The 20,618-nt window shown below is 34.8% G+C and overlaps 1 protein-coding gene and 1 long non-coding RNA gene across 10 annotated transcripts in view; one reads left to right on the top strand and one right to left on the bottom strand.

Annotated features, from left to right (window-relative positions):
- The window catches only part of LDLRAD4 (low density lipoprotein receptor class A domain containing 4), a 582,973-nt gene that overhangs the window by 187,914 nt on the left and 374,441 nt on the right, over positions 1-20,618 (bottom strand). The gene's annotated exons all lie outside the window — the stretch shown is intronic.
- LOC141498560 (uncharacterized) lies at positions 1,590-6,142 on the top strand. Its single transcript, XR_012471687.1, has 4 exons — positions 1,590-1,697; positions 2,007-2,155; positions 3,107-3,511; positions 5,984-6,142. It is a non-coding gene; the product is annotated as an uncharacterized LOC141498560 (long non-coding RNA).

The following is a 20,618-nucleotide window of genomic DNA, read 5'->3' as shown; positions in this document are numbered from 1 at the left end:
ATGAACTTTCTCATTTATAAGAGCAGTTTAATAAGGAACATATATATAGACAAGGCACAGGAAGGAGATGAATATAATGGTAATTTACTGTATTATATACAGTAAAAAGATGGAGTCAATGGGTGATAAAGGAAAGTATTGAGGAAGAAAGAGCTAAGATATTTCACGTAAGAGTCAAGAAAAAGCTTTTTCAATGGAGTAGAATGGGGAAAGGCAAGGTGGAATGAGTGAGATTTCATTCTCATCAAAAATGGCTCAGAGAGGAAATAACATACACACTTAATAGGGTATAGAAATCTATCTTACCCCAGAGAAAAAATAAGAAGAAAGGGATGGGGTAAGATGGAATGGGGGGAGGGCAGGGGGGAATAGGTCATAGAAGGGAGGAAAGATTGTGGGAGAGGGTACTCAGATACAACACACTTTTGAACAGGGACTGGTGAAAGGAGGGAAAGAATAGAGTGGGAAGGAATAGAGTGGATGGAAATACAGCTAGTAATAGCAACTGTGGACTTTGCTGGACTTATGATAAAGAAGGCAACTCATCCCAGAGATAAAGCCTTTTGAATCTAAACACAGACTGAAGTACATTTTTTTTCTCTCTCACTGTTCTTGAGTTTTCTCATGGTGGGGGGGTTATGTGTATTCTCACAACAAGATTATTGTAATAATGTAAAATAAATAACTATAAAAAATAAATTAAAAAAAAGATTTATTCAGTTGTGCCCACTAGGTTGCTAAGTGGCATAATGGCTAGACTGCCAGATTTGGTGTGACAAAGGCCTCAGTTCAAATCCAGCCTTAGGTGCATTTATTAGTTGTGTGGCCCTGGGGAAGTCAATTAACCCTGTGCTCTTCAGTTTTCTTATCTGTAAAATAAACTGAAGGAAATGGCAAACCACTCCATTATCTCTCCCCAGGAAAACCCAAAAAGGGCTCACAAAGAGTCAGATACAATTGAAACAACTAAACAGGACCAAAGTGGTGTGATCTTTTCTTCTCTAACCGAGGAGATCTGAGTGGTGAATGACAAAATAAAATATTTCAGGGTCATGGAAACCAAAGAACAAGAAGAATTTAAAAAGAAGAAAGAAGGCATCAGTTTCAAATGTCACAAAAATGTCAAAAGCAGGAGGACAATTGAACAAAAATCATCAGCTATAACTTTTTTAAAAAGAGGTGATTGGTAGCCTTTTTCATTAAAAGAAAATACTTTTGATTTCTATTTGTGCACTATAGTCATTTCACCTTTCTAAACCTCAAGATGCTCTATCTGTACAATGGAGAGTACAGAAACTTAACTCTTGATGTTAAGGTTTTAGAATAGAGACTTCTTCAGGTAACTCTGGTGTAGAACCTATGAATTTACTCCTTACTTATCCTGTTACCAAGGTTATCATCCTAATTCTGAGAACATGCCTAGAAACCATCTAAGAGCATGAATTTCCCCTTTTTTCATCAAGCTACATTCTTCTGAATCTCTCCTCTCAGGTAGAAGTTGGCTCATATATTACATCATTATGCTGTCTGTTACACAGCCTCATACCTCAACAAAGGATAGAAAAACCCCAGACTTTGTATTTCTTCTCAAAGACAAATAAGTGAATTCATTGCAAGTGACAGAACTAAAGTTGTTTCTCAGGCTGATGAATAGAAAACATTTGTTGACTGAAGACAAGCTTAGAGAAACAGATGAGGTACATTTAAAATTTCATTTGTCAGTAGAAATTTTTCACTGTGGGTCTTGTCAACTGAGCAAAAAAGGCACTATTAGTTTGAATATTTTCTCTCAAACTTTTTTCCTTAACAAACTCATCTGTTTGACACAGGGCTTCTAAAATGAGAGGATTGGCCTAGATTTTCTCAAAGATCCCCTTCAGTCCCAACATTTTGTGATTCTGTGGTACTTAGAACAATATTCTAGAATTTTACTGTTTCTTCTTCAGAATTTCATTATAATGGTCAGCAGAGACCCCTTCTAAATAACCTCATATCTATACTCACAGGCTATCACAGACAACATTTCCTCTTTGTAGAGACTTGGTGGACTGGTAATCTGTACTTGGTGTGAAATAAGACTCAGAAAATCATCTTAACTACCAACCTGAGAAGCAGGAATTATACCTTTGCCTCATTAGAGTCAAATCTAACAGGGGTGAGTTGAACTAGAAGCTCTGAAGACAGTAGGTCAGCAGTAAGTAAAACCTCTACAACTTTCACCTATACCCAGAGTAAAAGGAAAATATCTGTCAAAGGTATCATGTACAATAAGGAAAAGAACACCCTTCCTTTAAATAAGCAGGTTAAAAGACTCATGTAACAATTCCTTATTATAAATATTATCCTGGGGAAACAGAATTCCTTTCTGTATCCCTCTAGGTTGAAAGTCTTCTTCAAATTCCCTTTTAAAAATATTTTCTATATTTAATATATATTTAGTAAAATGATTTGATATCTTATTTACTATACATTTAGAACATAACAATTGGCACTTTGTTATATATTTAGTAAATATTATTTTGAATGGTATTTAATATATATAGTATTTGATTTATATATTTATTATTGTCATTTGATATATTACTTTAAATACATTTAGCAAATATTTTATATGCTCAATATTTAATATGAACTAAAAGATTTTAAATCGATTTTTTTAAATTTATAGTCTATATAGAAAATTCAAATTGGTTGTTTTCCCTATTTAATGAAGCTCTCAGCTTTATAATTAATTGTAGTTCCTAACATTTACTTTATTTTATGGGGTACACTACCCTGTGATATGATTAAGAAAAAGGTTTTGCAGAGATGAAAGCAGTATTCCTAGATTTTTCCACTCAGGCCATGCTAAATAATAAATCATTGAATCTTTTCACTTTAGCTGCTTCCAAGAGAACTTAGGTGAAGATTTTATTTCCCCCTTTTATTGAATATATGCTTTTGTGTCAGATGAGCCAAAAGGTAACGCAGTTGGAATATAGTAAATGTCAATATTTAATCTGGCTTTTCCTTCTCCATTTTTAAACTACAATGCATCATCTCAGCATGATAAATAACAACTGTCCTGCTTCTTCCCCCAACTGACTCAAGCTATTTTTGTTGCTAGGTAATGTCTGCAATGCACTGTCCTCCAAACACGGAAAAGATTAAGAGATATCAGATGGCATGGAAGACGGCATCCTACTAATCACTGTTGAAAAGCCCTCACACTTGACATTCTAGGGCAGAATCAGCCCATTTATTGTTTGAAGCTATCAGTCATCTGTGTAATACATTACAGATACTGCTCCTGTCTTCTCCAAACACAGGAACTCTATCATGTAGCCATTTGTATTGATCAGTTGGAGACCAAAAGAGAACCTGGGGGATTGAAGATAGACACAAATGTTAACAAACATACTGTATTCAGATTTCACATGGCAGGAGAAAAAGCCACTCCTGCTTCCGTTACAGGCATTCCTTTGCTTACCCAGTATAGTCAGAAAGGCAGAAGGGAACAGTCAAAGAAAAGGTGAAGTTAAAGAAATTTGGCTCCATTCCCAACAATTTTTTTTATTTAAATGAGAATGCTTTTGATACTTTTGATAATTAGAATCAGGCAGAATATTATATGTACAAGTAATGGACATTTGTTATACTCCTATCAATGAATGTGGGTCAATCAGTAAATAAATATTTATTAAGCACCTACTACATACCAGGCCCTGTACTACAGACAGTACTAGGGAATAAAAAGATTTTTTAAAAAGTGCAGGGGATACAAATGCAAAATAGAACCTGCCTTCAAGGTGTTAGTATTCTAATGGAAAAGACAATGTGGGGTTTTTGTGTGTATATATATATATATATATATATATATATATATATATATGTATATATATGCATAAATATATGTATATATTCATATACACATGTATATATAAAATTATATATATATGTATATATATGCATATATATATGTAGATATATATACATATATATATATATATATATATATATATATATATATATATATATATATACACATCCAAAATGATTCAAGGGAAAATGGATGGGTGGGGGCAGTGAGACTTAAAAATGGTTGGAAAGATGATGTTTGAAGTGTAAACTTAAAGGAAACAAAGACTTCAAAAGACAGAAGTAAGTGAGGTAAGCCTCCAAGAATGGGGTATTAAGAAGTAAGAGGGCAGCCAGTGCCAAGGGTTGGGAGATGGAATGCTCTGTATGAGTAACAGCAAGAAAGCCAGTAAGACAAGACTATAAATGATGTGAAAATGATCATGTATAACAAGGCTAGAAAGATGGAATGGGGTTAGGTTGGGAAGAGCTTTACTTGTTTGTTCAAGGTAGTCTAAAAGTCTTATTGCAGATTTAAATTGTTAAAACTTAAATCTGCACTAAGACTTTGGGGACACCTTATATTTGGACCCACAGTTACTAGAGTTTTTTGAGTGAATAGGGAAAGAATTTGGGAAGGGTGGAGATGTGAAAAGGTTAGATCTGTGCTTTGGAAAATCATGTTCAGAATAACATAAATATGCCAAGATATTTGGACATCTCTCAATGGTTAAAAAAATATTTTAGGAGTGAATAAGGGAGAAAGAAGGATAGAAATGGATAAAGGAGAGAGAGAGACAGAGAGACAGAGAGACAGAGAGACAGAGAGACAGAGAGACAGAGAGACAGAGACAGATTGATTTCATTCATTTTGTATAACTTTCTGGTGAGGATTATGTTTGATTACTATGATAGATAATAAATGAAATGTTTTTTTTCTTGAGGTGTTTTTCTCCCCTTGTCAATTTCTCTAAACCTATAAAAGAACAATTTAAAAAGGTTCTTTTGTAACCTTACTTTATAGATAGAACTTCATATATCAGCAATAATGAGTTTGGGGCAAAACAAAACAAAAATCCAAGAGTCAATTTAGGATGAAAAATCAGATGTGCTATGCTCTTTAGTTTGAAGATTTATTCCTTTCTATTATCCCCCAAGATTTCATGAAACTGTTCATGTGTTCTAAAACAAGAGCTTAGAAGAAAAGAAATAAGGGAAAAAATGTTGACATATTTAGAAATCACAAAGATTAGTTAAAATCCCCCAAATATCCGTAATAGTGTCTCTAGTATCCTATTCTTAAAAAAAGAAAAACAATCCACAGTTTGGAATCATAGGACATAGTGTGTTAGAATGGCAAACTCACTGAAATGGAATTTAGAGGTTTGGCTTCTAGTCCCAAGACTAGGGAGCTGCTTCAATCAAGCAAGCAGTAAACATTAAGTGTTTACTACTAGGTGTCACCCCAAATGTTCACATGGCCTATTTGTGCCTTACCTGTGGTAGAACATTCTGATTTTATACTGCTCTGATCAGTCACAGTTAGACACTCTGTAACTTAGATAACTAACTCTGTAACTGATTCTAACAGAGTGATATCATTTTGATCCTCTTCAAGAATGAAAGACAAAAATAATTATTGCTAAGCACTGAGAATACACAGAGAGGGAAAAGATAATTTCTGTCTTTAAGAAACTCACAATCAGGAGTGGCTAGGTGGTGCAGTGGATAGAGCACCAGTCCTGGAGTCAGGAGTACCTGAGTTCAAATCCAACCTCAGACATTTCATAATTACCTAGCTGTGTTGCCTTGGACAAGCCACTTAACCTCATTGCCTTGCAAAAAAAACAAAAAACAAAACCCTAACGAAAAAAGAAACTCACAATCTAATGAAGAGATAACATTCAACAAAATATATACAAGTATATACACAAGTCTCATATAGGATAATTGGGAAATAACAGAGAGAGGTGCCACTTTAATTTAGAGGGAGTAGAAAAGTCTTACTGAAAAAGATGGAATTTTAGTTGGAATTTAACAGAAGCCAAGGAAATCAATAAGTGCAATTAAGGAAGAAGAATATTTAAAACAGAAAACAGATAGAGAAAATACCTAGAGTTAAGAAATGGAATGTCTTCTTTTCTAGAACAAGAACAACGAGACCCAGATCACTTGAATCAAAGGCAATCAAAAGGAAGTTGGAGATATGAAACTGGCAGTTAATAAAGATTTGGAGAAGGATATGTAGATTTGAGAATCTTTGAATATAGAGATTAAATTCATGGGAGCTGATGAGATCACCAAGTTGTAGAGAGAGTAAAGAGAAGAGGATTTAGATTAGAAAGAACCCTGGGGGACACCAATGGTGAGAGAGCCTGAGCTGAATGAGAAACCAGTGAAGGAGGCTGAGGAGGGGTTAAATAGTAGGAGGAGCAAAAGGAAAAATTGGTGTAAAAGACTACTAAAAGAGTGATCAAAAGACTACTAAAAGAGTGATCAGAAGTATCAAAAGCTGCAGGGAGGTCAAGGAGAATGAAGAATGAAAGAAGGCCATTGGATTTGGCAACTAAAAGATCACAGTAATTTGGAGAGAGCAATGTAGGTGGAATGATAAAGTCAAAAGTCAACCTGAAGAAGCTGAGTTAAGAAGAGAGTAAGGAGAAAAAGTAGAGGTACCCATTATAAAAGATCATTTAAGGAGTTTAGCCATAAAGAGTAGTAGAAATATAGGATGATGGTTATTGGGCATGGAAGGATCAAGTGATGGTTTTTTAAGGGTGGGAGACAGGGGCATGTTTGTGTATAGTAGAAAATAAGTCAATGAACTGGGAGAGATTTAAAATAAAATGAGATATGGGTTGTATTAGATGACTCCCAAGATCTATGCCAAATGAGTCTCTGTGGAGTCGGATTACAGTATGAAATAACATACCAATATATAAGCAATGTTCTTTACCTGCACTTCAGTGTAATGGGCTATGCTGCTATGGCCATCTATCATCAAGCAAGAAGAAAGTCAATTTTTGAAAACTCTTCATCACATTTACTAAAAGTGAAGAAGATGGAGAGAGGAATGGTAAATAAGTTTGTTGAGATTCAACTCAACATTTATTGTTTAATATGTGCAGAGCACTATGCTAGGAACTGAGAATATACCACTTTTATATTAACTATCTTGCCCTCAAGAAAGTTATAATTTGATTAATATGGAAGAAAAGGAAAATGAAAAATGTTAGAGAATATGAAAAATTTGTTACAATAATGGAATGTTGATAAAGATTTGGAAATTGTGGGAATTGCCATCAGTTGACAAATGGCTTAATAAGTTGTGATATATTATTGTGATGGAATACTATTTTACTTTCAGAAAAATATGGGAAGATTTCTATGAATTGATATGAAATTAAATGATTAGAACCATAATAACACTGTACACAGTAAATGTAATATTATACAATGATCAATTATGAATGACTTACCTAGTCTCACAATTCAATGATCCAATATAATTAGAAAGGCATATAATGAAACATGCTATTCAACTCAAGAGAAAGAGCTGATGGAGTCTGAATACAGATCAAAGCATTTTTTAAACTTTCTTTTTCTCGTTTGTTTATTTTTGGTCTGAGCTTTCTTTCACAACATGGCTAATATGAAAATGTTTTGCATGAAAGCACATGTATAATTTATATAAAATCTCTTGCCTTCTAAAGGAGGGGGAGAGGGAGGGAGAAAAGAACCTGGAAATCAAAATTTAAAAAACCCAAATGTTAATGTTTTTACATTTAATTGGGAAAAAATAAAACAAATTTTCAAAAAAAGAGTTTGGATGATTTATATTTGTATTCTAAATAGTTCCAGATAATATGGATTGCAAATTTAGATTCCCGATGAAATATACAAAAGGTAGGCTTTAAAACAAAGCCTAACTAAGTCTATATAGTCTTGCAGGGTTGCCTAAGACTCAAAGAGATTATGTATACTTGTCCTAGTCACTTAACTATTATGTCAAAGGCAGGATTTAACCTAAGACTTCTCATCTCCATGCTATCTAGTGTCACATGTCAAGCAGCAAATGTTATCCTAATTTTTGGAAATAAAAAATTGGGCATATAGAATTTTTTCTTGATCTTACAACGAGCCAGGGGACAAGAAGAAAACTCAGATGTTTTTCCCCCTCAGTTAATTGAGTTCTTTACCCCATAAGCTAGACAACTATTCTTAGCTCTGCTTCACTTAAATTCAATTCACATGCAAGTCAAAACATCACCCTCATGATGTCACTGGTCTTCTTTAAGAAGAAAGGACAAACAACAACATTAGACAGCTTTGTTTAATGTAATAGCATTAGTGGCCCATGCTATTAAGTTCTTCTCTTTACTGAACTTTACAAAGAGGTTTACATTAATCACAGTAGAGAAAATTAATAGGCATTTTAATTATCAAATTTATAGATGGCTATTAAGTTTGTTTTAATGTATCCTGCACCATGATGCTGTATTTTACAGATATAATTAATATAATATGAATAATTTATTTAGTTCTCATACAAGCTTCTGCCCTTCTGTTCCCTTTTGGTCTATAGTAGAGCTTAGTAAAGGGAGTCAAGCTCTCTCAGGCAAGAGTTGAACAATACTACTAGTACTGGGAGGTTCTTCTGTACTCTCACTTTTCATCATAAGCAGATTACAAACAAGCAAAGGAACAGTTCTAACAAGGTAATGTTGAATTCAATCAGGGAAAAAAGACATTCTTGTGAGAATGGTCTAAAAAGATCTCAAAGTTAGTACTTTGAAAATGAGTGAATGAAAGTGGGTACTTTGTTGGATACTTACAAAAAAAATATTTTAAAGATATTTAGGAATTAGCAGAGGCTGGCTCCTCTATGGCATATCCTTTAACCAATCATATGTTCCCTGAGTACATTTCCCAAGTTGTTGATTTCTGCCTTTCTAAATTTATTTTTTTTCATTTACAAGTTGCAACTTCTCAAAGTGACATCATCAAAAACGCCCATGATTTCATTGTTATTTTAAGGTAGAAATAAATCATGATGAGTAGTTTTTATTTAACATAATTTAATTTAACATAATTTAACATAATTAGTTCTTTTCTCCCTTTTCTCATTCCCATCTAAGGGTACCATAAACACACATTTTAATAATGATAACAATAATAATAATAAATTATAATAATAGAAATATTCTGAAACAGATTAACATCCTCATATCTCAGTGAGGCATTTTTCCCCTTCCTTTATAGATGCAGAAACTAAGGTTTGGGAAAGAAATTAAGTTGCTTGCTCAGTCACACACATAACCAATGACTACTAGTAGAGTTGGGCTTTTAACCAAGGAATCTCCTCACTTCATTTGCATCATTCTTTCAACTTTAGCTCCCAATTCCTCTGATAAAAATGTTTAGGGGTTCCCTATTGTTGATCAATTAAAATTAAAAATTTTTTGTTTACTTTTCAAGACCCTCCATAGTCTGTTTTAGCACTTAGTACAGTGCCTGGAGTACAGTAGGAAATTAAGTGATATTTATTGATTGATTGTTTCTATCCTTCCTTTCCAGCCTTCCCTCATATTGTGTTACAGCCCAAAAGTACTTATCTACACACATACCCTACACTTTTCTGCAAGCTATTGCTTATACTAATCATTTTTTCTTTTCTTCCTTTCCCCTTTTCAAATCATCTTGTACTTATTTATTTTTATTATAGTCCCCAATAGTTTATAATCTCAAGGGCATGAACCATTTTCCTGTTTTGTCTTTGTATCCCCAATTCTTGACACAATATTTTACAAATTGAATTTTAATTCCTACTCATCATTAATAAGAAGCAGCTGGGGGGTTAGCCCCTGTGCTGTATTAGAATAAGGAAGAAGATCAGGATTCAAATGCTGCTTCTGACATTTACTAGTTTTGTGTCAAAAGAAAAGTCACTTAATCAGTTTATAGATATTTATCAAGTGCCTACCCTATATTTAGCACTGAGCACGGTGCCTAGAATGTTTAGTAAATGTGTCTCAATAATGATGTTGATGATGCTAGGAGCTGGATTCAAAGAATGAAACAATTTCTACTCACAGTGAGACAATATTCTAATAGGGAAGACAAGAACATATAAATGCATACAGTATAAATATGAACTCAATAAATACAAATGTAGTGAAGGCAGTTAAATGACTTCCTTACTGTTACTTCGCCACCCTTAATGACTTTGCTCAGGTTGGACCCCAATATGTACAATATGCTCCCTCATCACCTCTATCTCTTGAAACATCAAACTTTCTTTGAGGTTCAAGTTGGGTGTCACCTCCTGCAGGAGAGTTATTCTGATTTCCTCAGCAAATAGGATCCTTTGTGTATGAAGACTGCACTGTATCTACTTTATATATGTTTTGTTTTTAATTGTATCCATAATGTTTCCCTCTATGGAATATAAACTTCTCAAGAGCAGGAATCATTTTGTTTTGTATGTCTGCCTCCTAGTTTAGTGTCTAGAACAGAGCAAGTTTCTTAATAAATGCTTGCTGAATGAATCAGTAAGTACCAACTTAAAACCAACAAGGCATTCTCAAAAAGCTGTGCCTCATTTTAATATCTTTCAATTATATCACACTATAGGCTCTTTATTTTTCAGAAATTTACAGTAGTGAGTCAAAGATCATAGCACAACCCAAAGGAATGTGAGGACTACCAACTGACAAAGAATTTGGAGTAGGAATATCTGCATTCAAATTCTTGTTTTTTCACATACTACCAATAGAACTTTTATGTGTCATTTTACCTATCTCAACTTCAATTCATCTATAAATAGATGATATTTGCAATTAGGTAGCATAGTAGCTGGTATCCTGGACCTGCAGACAGGAAGACCTAAGTTCAAATCTTACCTTAGATGCTTCCTAGCTGTTTGGCTCTCAGAAGTTACTTAACCTCTTTTCTGTCACCATTTCCTCAATTCTAAAATGGGGAATAATAATAATAGCACCCAGGGAAGCTATGGATGTTGTGAGAATCAAATGGAATATTACCATATAAAGCACTTTGCAAACAAAGTTCTACACAAATGCTAGCTATCACCATCATCATACCTAACTCACAGCATTGTCAAGCTCAATGATATTTCAGGTCAAGATCTATATAGCTGACAGGTTCTCTATATACATACATATATAGATATACAAGCTATCCTTATAGGTTGACCATTCAAATACATTGAAACTAACTTCTTTGTTGCTGTTTTTGTTTCATTTTAACAAGGCAATGGGGTTAAGTAAATGACTTGCCCAAGGTCACACAGCTAGGCAATTATTAAGTGCCTGAGGTCAAACTTGAATTCAGGTCCTACTGACTCCAGGGTCAGTGCTCTATCCACTGCGCCACCTAGCTGCTCCAAAACTAAGTTCTTAAATAGAAAAAAAATCAGTGTTAAAAAAAATTAAAACAAATTGTAAATGTCATACTTTTATCTGCTCTCTGGATAGCTATCTTCGAATAGTCTGAAGCTTCCTTATAAAATTGTTCTTGGGCATTTGCTGTTCAAAATGAATACACTGAAACTGTAGCAAAACCTTTTTTTGATGGAAGGAAAGGGGTCCAGGCCTATGATTTTATCAGTACTGGGGACTCCCATAGAAAAAGTCTCATCTGCTAATGCAAATTAACACCTTTGCTGTGAAAAATCAGGGTTTTTTTAGTTTTTTTGCAAGGCAAATGGGGTTAAGTGGCTTGCCCAAGGCCACACAGCTAGGTAATTATTAAGTGCCTGAGACCAGATTTGAACCCAGGTACTCCTGACTCCAAGGCGGGTGCTTTATCCACTATGCCACCTAGCCACCCCTTCTGTGAAAAATCTTAAGAGTTGCCTGGGGCTAAGTGATATTCCTAAATCCCACAGCTGGAATGTGTCAGAGAGAGGAGGTGAACCTGGATTTTCCCTAGATTCAAGGCTAACCCCACAAGCTACTAGACCTTGATGCCTCTAGAAAAAAAAAGAAAAATGTATAATAAGACCTATCACTGGATTTCAGCACATTAACATTACATTCTACAACCACTCCTACTTGTTAAAAAATGAAGGATGTGAGGAGAAATGATTGTCAAAGAGATCATCTAGGATATAGCAATCTCATGATCTGTAAAAAATCATAATAATCTGATCCCCTAGGGAAAGTTTGTCTAGTTAGTTTTGAAGTGCCCCTTAAGGGTGGAGATTTGCTTTGATTTTGGTACTGAAGGATTCAAAGGAGAAAGAATAACAGTGGAGTATTATTTTGCTGAGTTTTTTGAAATATTGTTGATTTTTACTGTTGGCCCTTGTCCCCCTCACTCTTCCTTTGCCTCTTTCTCCACCATTCTATAAGGTGCTGTTGTAAAAAGGAGAATATCACTATCACTTTGATTTTTTTTTCTTTTTTGCAAGGCAATGGGGTTAAGTGGCTTGCCCAAGGCCAAACAGCTAGGTAATTATTAAGTGTCTGAAGCCAGATTTGAACTCAGGTACTCCTGACTGCAGGGCCGGTGCTCTATCCACTACGCCACCTAGCCACCCCCATTTTGATATTTTTGATGCAGTAAAGGTCTTCATCTTCTGGAGAGGTAAAACAAACCCACATGTTAGTAGAGTGGTGGTTGCCATGACACAGTTACAAGCCTGTTAATCTAATGGGTAATCAGCAAGGAAGTCTGCATGCAGTCTCCTCCATTCTGGGACTGTAAGTACTTTGACTTTCTGTTATTACTGTAACAGCACTGGGGGGGGGGGGGGGGATGGGAGTAGCATAGAAAGGAAGGATGGATGGATAGTCACACACATGGAAAAATTGCCCTAAAATTATGAAAGATAAGCATGATTCTGTCATGTCAGAACTAAAAATATCAGAAAGCCCATAACATAGACAGTGACATTCTGCTTTGCTCTAAGACTCTAGGGATTACTACAGGAGACTCAACTCCTTCCCTCCCACAAGTCAACAAAATAATCTATTTTCCTGCATCTATACAGTCAATGCATCTGATTGTCATGATCACTGGGCCAAGATCACCCCCTCTCCTTTTACTATTAGGAGACACCATGTTTTCTAGAGCTAAGGCCAGGCAAGCAAGCTGTGTCCTCAGCTTGGTATTACAATAGTCTTTTGCAGCTCACTCTCTGGATGAATGCAGCCACAGCAAAATCCCAGAACTGTTTCACACCAACATCAGGTGGCCTCTGAGCTTGGACTGGCACCTGTAGTTCCCATGTTCTGGTCATGAAGTCCAGCTGTGAATCAAATTTTTCTCATTTCTGCTCTTAACCCTCATTGTCAGAATTCACTATAAGTACTGAAATTTGCCCACACTAAAGTGGGTCAGTCTCCTATTGAGAGGGAAGGGGAAGGGGCAGCACATATGTGCCTAGTTTCCCTCCTCCAATGGAATAACAATACCTTTTTTCTTATAACAACTGTTAGCATTTTTGTATTATTTTGTTTTGCTTTATTTTATTTAAAGTTAACTATTTTATTAAAGTTTTGATAAATTATGTGAGCTCTCTGGTTTTTGTTTGTTTTTTTCCCTAAGCACTAACAGATCTATTGTGGCTCTTTGGTCATTCAGTCAACAGTTGGTATCAGAAGTGGGATCAGAAGGAGTTAATTTATTCTTGTCCTTCCCCCTCCCCCCAGTACAACTCAACATATAGCACCCAATTGGAGCCTTTTGAGTTCCACTCAATTTATACAGGGGATAATGGCAGTGGGTGATTTCCTTTCTCTGATTCTCATCTTTTAGTTGAACTCCACTCCCTTGGAGGACTGAAGCATTGGTTGTCTCAACTGAAGGAAAGATTTTTCTATTTCTTCTTGGTGAAGTTTTTTGGCTTCTTGCATCAGGTACCATTGTTTTTGTTTCCCTTTGGATGTAATATGGAAAACCTGGTAACTAAGAATGAACTGCTGAGAAATACTTGGCTGTAGGACATATGCATTTAGTCCATTGAACAGATATTTGCAGATTGCTTAAATAATTCATATAATTGGACATCATTGGCCAACTTGGGGTTCTTTTGATTGGGATAAATGGAGCTGGCAAGAAAATTAAATGACCCAAATGGGATTAATAAATGGTTACTTGAAAACACCAAGTTAGAAGGCTTTTGTAACTTAGACTCCCTTAAGAAAAGCTTAGACAGAATTATCCTTTCTATGTATCTAGCTTACCATTTTGTCTGCGTTTGTGACTTTGTAAAATGAAAGGAAAATCTTTGTCTTGTGTTTGTGTTGTTTGTATATTCAGTTATCTTTAAAGATTTCTAAAAAAAGAAAATACAGTCAGCCAGAAAAACTGCTAAGTGCTGTAGTCAGAGTGTTTAAAACAATGGAAAAGATTAATGAAAGTTTGTACTTGAAGCAACTGTCTCAGTAAGACTAACTTCCATTTTAGGTCTTCCTTGTAGATTAGGTTATAAGAAAAGGAGGAAAAAGAGAGAGAAAAAGAGGGGGGGAAACCATGCTAAATGTTTTTTTTTCTCTCATTTCACAGAAAAACAGTTTGCATTTTATAGGTACCTCTTGCTAAATCTTGACCACGAATACGGAAAAGATTGTCTAAATCAAAGATCTTCAGTGACTTCCCCTCTCCCCCCCCCCCAGTTCGGAGACCCTCTCCTCATTATTCTGTTAACCTCTCTTATCAAAATCACTTTCCCAAATACAGGTGTTGAAAAAATGCTAGAAAACTGTAGGGGAAACTTGAATTATTTTTTGGATACAGAAAGTTATTAGCTATGCAATCTTAAATAAGTAATCTTATTTCTCTGTTTGCCCCAGTTTCCTGATCTGTAAAGAGAAAATAATAATGATACCTACCTCCCAGGGTTGTTGTGAGAATAAAAATGATATAATGATTATAAAGTGCTTAACATAGTGACTGGCATATGCTAAATGATATATTATTATTTCTTTCATTAAATGTAATTATTCCATTCCTGATAACTCTAAAGTGGATTCAAGTGCCAAAGGTTATTAGATTAATAAATTGTATATGGAATAATTTGGAAATGCGATTAACTGAACTGATATCATCTAAAATTTTGCTTCATGTTTTAAAAACATGATATTGTTTGGGTTATTATTGTATTTTTAAATTCTCTTACATTGTAAAATTTGAGAGGCTATTGAACAGATATCCTACTAGACAAAATAGCTTTTTAATCTGGATATTGGTAGATTATGAATTGAGCTTTTAAAGATATATGATAAAAATTAGATATTTAAAATAAATATTTAATGAAGTATATTTTATTTCTAAACAGATAGTAATGTTATAATAATTTTTACTAAAACAACATTTTCATTTAAAAAATCTTGGCTTTGGGGTGGCTAGGTGGTACAGTAGATAGAGCATTGACCCTGGAGTCAGGAGTATCTGAGTTTAAATTACGGTCTCAGGCGCTTAATAATTACCTAGGTGTGTGGCCTTGGGCAAGCCACTAAACTCCATTTGCCTTCCAAAAACCTAAAAAAAAAGTCCTGGCTTCAATGCTATTGTATAGTTTAAAAATATAGTTTTGCTATAATAATAATAATGAGTCAACTATAAGGTATTTGCTGTATGTCTGAAGTCATAGAATATGGGTAGTTTGAATTTATAAGAATAAATGAAATGTTAACTGCTAGGTAAACATCAGGAAAGATATTCAAGCCTTAAGCAGTGATTAGTGAAAACTTGTTATTTAAGATAAAAATTCTTGAGACTATAGTATACTATTGTTTTTAGCTTTGATTATAGGGATAGTTGTCTAAATTGTAATGAAACCAATAGCAGAAAATGACATGTGCTGCAGTTTGGGAACTGCTAAAGATAGATGGCCTGGGGAAGCTTTGGGGACAACCTTGGCTTTGCCAAAGGTAGGTATCTCCTGACTTTATTTCCCCGTTGTGCTATTTCCTTTCTGAAAAGGACATTTCCCACCTTGGTTAATCCTGAGCATGGCTTTTAATTCTCTGTAACTACATGATTAGCTATGACTCATGCCTGATATTAAACAGAGTTAAGGGAACTTTTCCTTGTTCTGATATATGACATTGCTATAACTATAGCCTTTCTTTTTCTTTTATAGCCAAATTCTATAATCATAGAGCTTTCTAAGTACAATATTAAATCTATTAAATAATAGATTGATGCTGGAACATGTTTGAGTAATTTTAACAAGATACAAATATAATCATCTTATATTTTGCCTATATTTGCAGTCAGTTTTTAATATCAGAATATCTTTCTAAGGGGAAATTATTAGACAAAGTAATAAGACAAAGATATAAGATAAAAGTTTTCTAAATAAATGGAATAGTAAATTTTGAGAAAGTAACAGGATTAGACTTTTCTCTAAGAACTAGAATGGGAGGGTTTCTTTTAAACCTCTTCCATATGACCAAAAGAGGGAAATGTCAAGATCCCTGTGCCAAGACCACTCCTTTCTTTTTATTATTAGGTGATAGCATGTTTTCCAGAGCTAAAGTCCAGCAAGAAAGTTGTGTCCTGAGCTTGGTTAAACAATTCTTTGCAGCTCACCCTCTGAATGAACTCAGCCACAGCAAAATCCCAGAATTGTTTCACACCTGCTTCAGGTACTCTCTGAGCTTGGACAAAGCATCTTAAGGGCCCATGTTCTGGTCATCAAAGCCAACTAGGAATCAAACTTTTTTCATTCTTGCTGTTACCCTTCATAATTCACCGTGCAATATTAAGCTTTGTTCACACGAAATAAAGGTTTCCTACTGAAGGGGCCCCAGCACATAAATGTCTAGTTTTCCTTCTCCAATAAAATAAGAAAGGTTTTTGCTTATAACCACTGTTTGCTTTATTTTGTTTTGTTTTATTTTATTTTTAGAGTTAACTGTGGTTTTGATAGCCAGTGTGAATTAACTCTCTCTCTCTCTCTCTCTCTCTCTCTCTCTCTCTCTCTCTCTCTCCCTCCTTCCCTCTCTCACAGAGTGAGAGCAGTTGCAGATCTGCTGTGATTTTTTTGGTCATTTGGTCAGGGCTGACACAGTTTCAATGCCAGTGAAGAAAGAGAGAGAAAGAGAGAGAGAGAGAGAGAGAGAGAGAGAGAGAGAGAGAGAGAGAGGAAAAGAGAGGAATGACTTTTTTAAGTCTCACCATTGCTTCTCTTCTTTGCCAGGTATATATTGATGGAAACCTTGACATGTGAGGGTGAGCCTTACTTGATTTTCTTTCCACCTCTGTACCTCTCATTCAAGCTTCCTAAAAAGCCTACTGAGGCAATGGAGTAAATGACATCTTGGTTGTATCAGACCGGTTCACTTCCAACTCCACCCAAGTATGGTTATTGCCAGACTATGGGCAACAATGGAGTCAGGATAAAGAGTCAATATAAGAAGAGAAATAAAGTGAAGAGAGTAAGCAGGGGAGTGAATGCCAGGTCCCAAACAGTCCAAGTGTGGAGCCCTTTAAATTCCTTAATTCACAAAACCATCATACATTAAAGATATAGAAATGATGTAAATCTGACCTGGATCTAGTGGTTTCAGACCTGGCTCTATTGCTCAAGCTTCAACTGTCTACCTCCTGCCCACCCCCTACCCCCAATTCTTCAAAATCCCAGATAAGTTTTCATTTTCTACAGAAAGCTCTATTCAACTTTCCTTATTTCTAGTGCCTTCCCTTTATTGATTATTTCCTATTTATCCTGAATATAGCTTGTTTGTACATAGTTATTTGCATATGGTCTCTCCCATTGGAGATGGAGGCAGGGATTGTCTTTTGTCTTTTTTTTTTGTATCTCCAAGGCAACAGTGCTTAAATGCTTGTTGACTGACTGACTGACCTACATTGGTTCCTCAAGACTCTAGTCCAAAGATGTCAAATTCAGATGAAATAGATTAAAATGCAATGAAATGTTTAACAAAATAAATAAAAATACAATAAAATATAGGTAATGTTAATTTGTGGTTTTCTAAGTCAATATATAACCAGGAGAGATCCATTTCCCTATGAGTTTGATACCATTGCTGGTGTAGCTTCTATCCTTTATTTGCTTGGCTGCCATGGGAGTTTATCTACATGCCAGTGAATGAACCATTGAAACTTGTATTTCCCTATATCTTCCCTTTTTGTACTGAAGTAATTCCTAGAAATACAATACTCATTCAGCCAATGAACCTTTTCTTGTAACATAAATCACCTGACACAAAAACTAGATCCACCATCATATGCAATATTCCATACTCATAGTTCCCCCACCTCTCTATAGGAAGTAAAGAAGTTTATTCTTCTCTCCTCTGGGGTCAAAACTGTGCATCTCTACCATTTTGAAAATAAGAAAGGAGTTGTTTTTGTATCTGTGCACATAACTAAATTGAAATTCCACAAGTTCCCTGCACACTGCCAAATCCTCAGTGAAGATTGAGAGTAGGATATTAGGAAAAAGGAGTAACCTGATCTAACTGCCAGGGTACTTTATTGTTTAAAAGAAAGTATCTTTCAGGATTAATAAGATTACATGCTTTTCTGGAATTTAAAAATGTTTTGAAATGAGGTGTATGCAGAAGAGGAAGGGGGAGATAACCCCTATATCACAGATTATTTGACAAGGAAAGAAAGGGCCACCACCTTAAAAATTTTAGATGAGTGAAAATTAATTTCTAAAGTGGAATTACAAAATGCAAGTAGGATCTAGTCATTCTTTTCTAATACGTGTAGAAAAACCTTTTCTTGTAAAAACGAGGAAAGAACATGACATAGGTGACCCAGAATGGAATATTCTTTGCTTTTAACTACTTGTATTTTTATTGCATTGCTTTTAAAGGGCATCCTCTAAAGTAAGCCTTAATGTGTTTGGTTTCTATATTTTTCTCTATCCTGTCTCAGATGATTTGTGTGTTGTCTGTGTACGTGACAAAATCCATCAGTAACATTTCCAGATGGCTTTAAATCAGTGACATGCTATTTGTTTTCCCAATTAGCCTAGACAGGTACATTTTCGATTCTTTAGAGAATGGAAGTCATTTCATTTGGGGAGAAGGGAAAAGTCATAAAGAATTAATAATAACCCAAAATAAATATGTAAAGTAATAATCTTGACACGTGAAAATTATCTAAAATGTCACATGTCCCAAGGAACTAAGTAAACCAGTGGTTAAGGGCTTCTCATAATCAGTACTCAGAATCCTCACAGTGTTAGGGGTCCTTAGAGAAATAAGTTTCTCAGACCCCCCCCCATTATATTACCTGTACAAAAAACAGATTAAAGGTTGGATCAAATGCAGTTTAGAGTTATATCTCATGTTTGACATTTTCGAGTGGCTTAGATGTCCCAGAACCACAGTCAATTACCAGTTTTCCATAACTACTCTACAAAGATGATAAAGGCAATTTCTAGATCTTTTTAGAATATGAAGAAGGAAAGAAAGACAGACCCCTTTCTCTGTTTAAAACTAGTTAGAAAGTCTTTTCTCCTTAGCATCATCTTCACCCCAGCCCCTAAAAAACAATTAAAGTTTTCTTGTTCAACTGTTGATGTGGTGACATTACTAATTCAAGCAGTGGGTCTAATGAAAGAAAATAAATACATTGCACAGATGGAAAGAGCTGGAGTGCTATCTGGCATATTGACAGGATTTGTTGAAATATTTTTCATAATAATTCAAAAAGAAACTGGTACCCAATGCACAAAAACTCTTAAAGACAATATGGCAATTGAACCCATTATTTTTGGTTTTTAGTTTTTTGGGGTTTTTTTGCAAGGCAATGGGGTTAAGTGGTTTGCCCAAGGCCATATAGCTAGGTAATTATTAAGTGTATGAAGCCAGATTTGAACTCAGGTACTCCTGACTCCAGGGCTGGTGCTCTATCCACTTCACCACCTAGCTGCCCCTGAACCTGTTATTTTCAAAAGGCTATCACATAGTTTGGTAACTTCTTTCTCTAGTCACTTATTAATTCTCTTATCTTATCCACTAAATTTTTTCCCTACATCAATAGTATTAATTTCTGTTAGAAGCTTAGAAAATATAAACCAGAAGCAAAAAATGTTCAAGTGTTTCTTTAATGATGAGTTTTGAACATAGTAGAAGAGGTATGAATATAGCTATGAAGATCTGAGTTTTAGCCATGATAGGAGAGCTGAGCAATAGACTGAAGCAAATGTATAGACCACATTCTTGTAGTTCTTTTTAATAGGAGTTCTAAATCTGAAATTACTATTTAAGTACTATTTTAATATAATATGTTAAATTCTATGTATTTTCTTTCATTCACTTAAATATATTATTCTGAATCAATGCCCAGATGTTTTAGCCAACTGTCAAGATTCACCAAAAGTAAGTCTCTATAATAGATTAGAAAGATTCTTCTTTAAAAATATAAATGACATTATAATACACCATTGTAAAAAGAATTCTGCCAAAATAAATAAAAGAGAGAGAGAGTAAACTTAGTTCTTTGGAGGATCATGTTAAAGTGATTACTTTGAAGGGGGAAGGAAGGGAATTGGAAGAGAAAGAAAGTTACCAAAATAGGTGAAAACAGGCCCAAGTTAAAAAAACAGCAACAGGTCAAAGCTTTTGGATCAGTCAATAGTGGATCAGGGCTATGGATGGCTACTGAACTTCCATTTTATGCAAAATAGAGAAACTCAGTCTCTATGCACACAGACACACACACTCTAAAACAAAGTAAAATAAACATGAAATAAATGAAATAATCACCATTTCATAGCTGTTCAAAGTGGGATTGTACATATTCTATCATACTCTGTAGCAAACAGA

This window comes from Macrotis lagotis, chromosome X (assembly GCF_037893015.1).
Source record: "Macrotis lagotis isolate mMagLag1 chromosome X, bilby.v1.9.chrom.fasta, whole genome shotgun sequence".
Lineage (NCBI taxonomy): Eukaryota > Metazoa > Chordata > Mammalia > Peramelemorphia > Peramelidae > Macrotis > Macrotis lagotis.
Note: the sequence above shows the minus strand (reverse complement) of the source record. Positions and strands in the feature narration are given on the sequence as shown.